This window comes from Bidens hawaiensis, unplaced genomic scaffold (genome assembly GCF_021521415.1).
Source record: "Bidens hawaiensis isolate Kalapana, Puna unplaced genomic scaffold, B.hawaiensis_p1.1 tig00002759_1, whole genome shotgun sequence".
Classification (NCBI taxonomy): Eukaryota; Viridiplantae; Streptophyta; class Magnoliopsida; order Asterales; family Asteraceae; genus Bidens; species Bidens hawaiensis.
Window position 1 is genome coordinate 783331 of NW_027491149.1, and position 6765 is coordinate 790095.

General features: G+C 31.8%; 1 long non-coding RNA gene across 2 annotated transcripts; it reads left to right on the forward strand.

Annotated features, from left to right (window-relative positions):
- Window positions 1–2526: 2526 nt before the first annotated feature.
- On the forward strand, window positions 2527–4565 carry LOC143621000 (uncharacterized). 2 transcript variants are annotated; one of them, XR_013151435.1, is made up of 3 exons: window positions 2527–2849; window positions 3525–3614; window positions 4531–4565. It is a non-coding gene; the product is annotated as an uncharacterized LOC143621000 (long non-coding RNA). The 2 variants fall into 2 exon arrangements; XR_013151436.1 differs by lacking the exon at window positions 2527–2849 and adding an exon at window positions 3194–3244.
- The last annotated feature ends 2200 nt before the right edge of the window (window positions 4566–6765 follow it).

Here is a 6765-nt window from a genome sequence, read left to right on the forward strand (position 1 = left end):
ATTCTTTTGACTGACTTTGTGGCATATCTGGTGGACTGGTGGTAATAGATGTGAACAAGTAATCCACTATACTAGGCAACTTTATAAACCAACATGAGAATATATTATTGTCAAGCCTTCCTTCACCAAATCATATTTTCCCAACAAGATCCACTGCAATTATTATTTAAGTAGTGGGATTTAACCTGCACGTTAGAGCGGGGACGGAATTTGGTCAACATCAGTATCGGTTTTGTATCAGCGCTCATTATAACAACCAAAAGAGAGATCCAAAAAATATAGTAGCAATACGGAGATCCATACATGTTCTTTTTGTTGGTTTTCTTAATTACATTTAAATTAATAGAATTAAAAATAAGACAGGAAAAAAATTAAAAAGATAAGACAAAAAAGAGAAAACAAAATAATAATAATAATAATAATAATAATAAAGGAGCACTGTATCTACCATCTACCAAGAAGTTTGTAGTCTTGTAGAATTGGAACCCGCGTTTTGAGTGTTGCAACAAATAACTGTTGGCAACAAATATGTTATTTGTTTGCTCTTAATTTTTTATTATGTATAAAAGAACCTAATTACAAGGTAGTTGATATCAACCATCAGACCTATAATCTATATATAATAAATAAAACTTATTAAGTGATACATGTTATCACCAAATTAACTCTTACAAAAAATTTCTCTCCTCTCTCTCATATTAAATACTTTGACAATTCCCTTTCTTATTAATAATTTTGTATTTCATTTTTTACTTTTTAATCTTTCATTTTCACTTTTTGATCATTCTTTTTTATTAATAATTTTGTATTTCATTTTTAATTTTTTAATCTTTCATTTCCTTATTTTAATATTCTTTTTCCTGATTTAAACAATTTAATACCAACATAAATGTGTTATTTTTTTATATAAATATATTATATTAGTTATTAGTATTAGGGTTTTTTATAAGTAACCAATTTTCACGTTGATATTAAATAATGTTTTCAAATATGAAGGTTTTGAATATATTATATTAATTAAGGTTTTATAAGAAATGATATTATTGGATGAAGAGGCAAGACTAATTTTAAAATTAAATTTCAATAAACTTTAACTTATAAAATATATAGATTATTTACTAAATTACAAGTTTTTTTCTTTTAAACCCTGAAAAGACAAATTCACTATTGATGTATTCTTAGTGTTTGTGTTAACTTAAACAAGTGGGTTTCTTTAACCGGTTAAAATAACAAATATTGTTCAAGTCAAAACAATTTACGATTAAAATGAGTTCGGTCCATTGGTTGGTTTGAAAAAAAGCCATTTACAATTTCTTTTTTTAATTAACTATTTAATTAACCCATTATTTATGTTAAGTTAATCATCTTAAAAATCCATAAAAATATAAATACTAGACTTTATATTTTGGTTTTTCAGGTGGATAAAACAACTTATCTTTGGAATACACGTGTTAGACATTAGCACACTATAAATCTTATGATAAATTGACTTTGCGTATTCTTCTATTATTGAATATTTTAAAAACACAGATTTCTTTAGTGAGCGAGTTATACTTGCACCGAAAAATGAGGTCGTTCAAGAAATTAGCAAGTGTTCGCTGTCCATGTTCTATCAGTCATAAAATGATACGTTACAAGAAATTATTAGCTTCCTGATGCTTTAAATGACCTCAAAATCTAAGGTTGTCAAGTTATAGATTAGTCCTGAAAGTCAACGTTGAAGTAATGTTGCTTAAAATATTAACTAGAAAATTGGTCTATGCAATGAAACTAAACTATATGCGAAAATACAATATGATAACCGTGTTATAGAAGCCAAAATCATATCCGAAAGTAATATTGGAACTCACACTTTTATTCTTAAAAAAACATATACCTTTAGATAAAATGATTAATTTCAAATGATGAAATTTTCACTTTATTTTTGTTTTGAATTGAAGATTAATAAAAGCTAAGGTTAATCTTTATAGAAGATCGGTTTGTTTTTTAGACAATTTATTTTAACTCATGACAATAATGTGTTGCATATCTAGAGTTATAAACATAAATAATGTAAAAATATTAAGTTTGATATAGAAAGTAAAGTTACATATAAAACTACAATACCATTTACAAAGATATATTTAGAGATTTATGAATTTTCTAACAACTTTTATTTTCATATTGTGTAATGTGTAATTTATTCTATTATATAATATATCTTTATATTTTTGAACATATTTTTTGTATTTAAAATGTGTTATTATTTAAATGTATTTATTTATTATAACCCGTGTGCTACACGGGTAGCTAACCTAGTAATAATATATATAAACTAAAACCCAAACATCATACGTGTCGCGATGTGGTCGCTCTCCTTTTTTTGGAGCCATCAAATTTGCTTGATTTTAAAATGGTGACTTCTCATTGATTTAACCCGGTTTTAACCCGTTTAAAGTTTAAATTTCACGAATCATGATTCTTACCAAACCCGGATACACTTGAATGGGTCATAACAGCTCCTTAATCCTTTCTCTACCTAACCCTCCCTCTCAGCCACCCTATCACCCCAAATTAACAAAACCCTAGACCTCAATTCCGGCCAAAACTACTACTCTCATCAATTTGGTGAGAATAGAAACTGTGATTGTGATACAGATCCGATGGCCACCAGATTGGTCGATTTATTAATCATACAATAACCCTAATTCCCAATTAAGCGGTCGCAAAGGATACTGAATCTTCGTAACTAGGTGCCTACTCGGTTTTCAGTTTTTCGGGTTTTGACGTTAATTTGTATTGGGGTTCGTTTCTGATTTGTGCAGCTCCATCATTTGCACAGGATATCTGAAGGGGCTCAATCGCATGTGGTACATTGCTTGCCTTTTTGCTTAACCGTTTACAGGATCTCAGGTCATGATTGACTTTTTTTCGGCCTTGTAATGTCACTGTTTGTAAAAAAAAAAGTATGTTATAAGGCCTGCTCATGCTGAACACCGTTTAGATGTTGCATGTAGCGGCACATGGTGAACCGGTGTTTAAGTTGCAAACGGAAGGTCGAATTGATCGGATTCAGACGACTTCTTTATCCCCTCTGATTTTTGATATATAAAATTGTGTTAGAATATGTTAGCTTCCTTTCGGTCTACAGGGGAACAAATTGGTATTCTAATACATAATATAGTATCTGAATTCTTTACTTTTTGTTGTTTTTGTTTTCCAGATTTTACGGTGGTCAATGCAGCTTCAAATCGTTGATTCTAAGGTTAATTTTCATCCTTTTAGTTATTTGGATGCTTCATATGTAGTTAATCGGTAGGTTTTGTTATTCTTTGATTTGTTGGTTGGTTGAATGTTTCTCAATTTTAAAAAAGTATTGATTTAGGATACCATATAGAATTGCTGGGTTGTACTAAGCTAAAGCTTTGCCACCATTGTCATGACACAGAGATTCATCTTTTGTGTCTTTTGTTGCTTTGGTGGTCTAATAGTTCATTATGTGAAGATTTACAGCACAAATGATGCCAAGTATTGCATACATGCAGGAAATAGTTTCAATATACCCGTTTCTATCACCGTCCGGTTTAACTTCAGCTCAGTCAAACAGAGTTTGCAATGCACTTGCACTTCTTCAGGTGCGCCTTTTTGTAATTTATACCGTTTTTTTATTTCTTTCAGGTGTTCATAGATTGATAATCTTGATTGGATAGTAACTGTTGTGGTTGTGTCATTTTGTTCATGTTTAATTTTAAAAGTCATTATTATGCAAGATCATGCATCATAATGACACAACTCAACAAGTCATAAGCAGTTTGACAATTGGTTATGATAATTGAGATCAGGGATGCTAAATCAATATTTACTAAATCATAAGTTGTTGTTGTTGTTATTATTATTATTATTATTCAAATGGGTCAGTTTTAATGAGGTAGTCTTCGAAATCTGAAATGATTCGGTATCAAAACCTGATTTGGTTTTAAAAATAACGCAAGTTCATTCGATTACAGGTGACATATATATGTATTTAAGAGTATTTTGGTATGGGTTTGTTTCGTTACAACCGACAGGTTTATTCGGTTAGGTTATTTGGATACGGGTTTATTCGTCACACAAAAAGAGTTTTTCGGTTGCGGGTTTTTGGGTACAGGTTTATTCGGTTGCGGGTGATGAGTTTATCTGGGCATTCATAAGATCAGTGGGTATGGGTTTACTCAAATATGATATATCCGGGTAATTGGATAGATCTTTCTTGACGGTCCAAAGCCAATTTATGGTATAAATGTTAATGCCAATATCTATCTAAAAGACAAACATACAATGCTAAGAATCACTATTTATCTGGATACAAGTTTACTAACGGGCTTATGGATAAACACGAGATCGGGTCGGACATTTTATTCGGATAAGCATGTGGTGACTAACCATACTTGGCATTTGATAACCAAAAGTCAAGTTTAGTTATTTGGCTTCTAAAAGTCTTTTCTTCCTGATAACCAAAAGTCAAGTTTAGTTATTTGGCTTCTAAAAGTCTTTTTTTCCTGGTTCTTGCAGAAAATAATTGAACAAAACAGGGACTTCATACCCACTGAAGGTGTTCATATGGTCCACTTGATAATAATACAAGTGAGGAACTTATAGACCCATTGAAGAGTTCCACATTACGGTTGGTGGAAGGTAAATTTATGTCCATATTGAAGAATACTGCTTGATTATTTATATTGTATTTTTTTACACACTTAGAATTGTATACATTTGAGCAGTTTGGAGTGACAATGCCACATGCAAGTTGTTATAAACCTATCTTTCGGTTTTTTAATACTGTTCGGTTTGGTGGGTTCAGTTTGCTCTCAGTTTGTATGTTTATGTTTTTTAATATTGGCCCGGAAAACATAATGAATTTTGACCTTGAAACTTTTGGCCTAAAACTTTTTGTAATTGATGATGATTATAACACGTGTTTTATATTATAATTTTTTTTTTCTGAAAAAGGTTGTAAGATGGATTGATGGTCAGAGGCTTATTCCAAGTTTTAAGGGGTTGTTGGTCAAGGAGCTGTCGTGCAATGCATGAAGGGGGCTTATTCCAAGTTTTAACCTCGGGGAAGAGCTCATGAATGATCGCCACCTCTTCCAACTCATGACTTGACACCAAAATCGTTTATGTTAATATACGAATGATAAAGCATGTTATTAAGGACCAAAACGATACACATATGCGTTCATGTTTGTTCATTTAAAAATGAATGTGTTCGTGTTCGTTTATGTTTGTTTGTTAAAGATCTAAAAAAACTACGCATCACAATTGAAATATCTCAAACATTAAAATATAATGAATATTACAAACTATATGTCCTAAATCAAAATGAAATAAAACAAGCCACTACAAAAAATAAAATAGCAATATGATTAAAAACAAAAACCTAAATAAACCCCTGTAACACGGGGAGCCAAAAACTAGTTTAATATAAAATATAATTGTATATGTTACAAATTTCTTTATATTGTGTTTTGTACTCGGTTACTTGTTTTATTTTCTTTATATGTTTGGCTTCTTGTTTTTTGTTAGTTGTTCTTTTTGTTTTTAATATAATTGGTTAATAAAAAAAAGATATGTGGTTACAGTTAGACGTGCACAAATCGGGTTCACCTGGAAAACCCGAACCGGTTCGGAACCGGTTTTTTCACACCGGGTTGTAAAATGGCACCGGTTCCAGTCAAGAACCGGTTCGGTTCCCGACCCGAACCGATGCCCAGATATGCTAACTTTTAGGAACCGGGTAGGGTATGAACCGGGACCGGTTTTTACGTAAAAACCGGTTCCACCGGTTTTTTTTGAAATTCAAATATTATAGACGTTAGGAACCGGTTCCAACGGCTATATAGCCGTTTTTGACCGTTGGAACCGGTTTTTTAACTATAAATAGGTTATTTTTTTACTCTAAATAGCAAGGTTTGTTTGTGTACTTGTTAAACCACTTCCAAAACTATAAAACACACTCCAAACCACAATTAACCTTAAACCGACAACAAATGACAACTAATGATGACGTTGTTATGGTGATCGAAACAACAAGATGCCCCGATTTTTGGGTTCATTACGATTTGTGTCTCATGACCGACTCACATGAGATGACACGTTGCAAATATTGCTCGAAGTTTCTTAAAGCAGGGTCCAACTCGACATTACGAAAACATACGAATAAGTATTGTCGAGAGAAAAGAAGTTTGGATGCTAAAAAAACGGAAGTGGGAGAGTCGTCCGGCTCTACAACCCAAAAATAAGTATTCCCGGATTAAAACGACGGACTTTGTTTTTTAAGTTTTAGTTGTTATGTTTAGTATCGTTTATGTTTTAATAATGTTTGTAATAGTTATTGTTTAAATAAATAAAATGTTCGTCGTTATTAAAAAAGTAACAAAAAATTAATCATGAGTAACAAAAGTAATTATAATAAAACAAATCAAAACTAAATATTAGTTAAACAAGTTACAAATAATTTTACTAAAACAAATAATTACAACTCTTCTTCGTCTTCATTCTCGTCTTCACCCTCGTCTTCGTTATCGGAAGAAACCCCGTTCTCCGCCTCCTCATCATGAATATGACGCTCTATTGGTATTTCGTCTTCAAAGTTCGCCTTGTGTTGTACACGATCCACCGCATCCAAATGGTCCTTTAGGCAAATGCAAACCTCTAGAGACTCGGGAGTTAATTTTGTTCTTCGCATAGATAACACCCTCCCACTAAGAGAAAAAACCGATTCGGAAGCAACCGTTGAGGCTTGTA